Here is a 202-nt window from a genome sequence, read left to right as displayed (position 1 = left end):
TGGACTTTTGTAGACGAAAAGTCCGACCGTGTGTACGCGGCATAAGTGTCTGATTTTTCTTTGCTGCACAGGAAAAGATGTTGTAGAAGGGACAGAGGTGTGGGTGACCTGGAATTTGGGGAAGTTCCATTATACCTGTCTGTGAGCCTAATATTTCAGGGGCGTGTGGGTGGATGTGATCTCAAGGGGCTGCAGGTGGGTG

This window comes from Aquarana catesbeiana, linkage group LG08 (assembly GCF_042186555.1).
Source record: "Aquarana catesbeiana isolate 2022-GZ linkage group LG08, ASM4218655v1, whole genome shotgun sequence".
Classification (NCBI taxonomy): Eukaryota; Metazoa; Chordata; class Amphibia; order Anura; family Ranidae; genus Aquarana; species Aquarana catesbeiana.
This window is presented reverse-complemented; position numbering follows the sequence as displayed.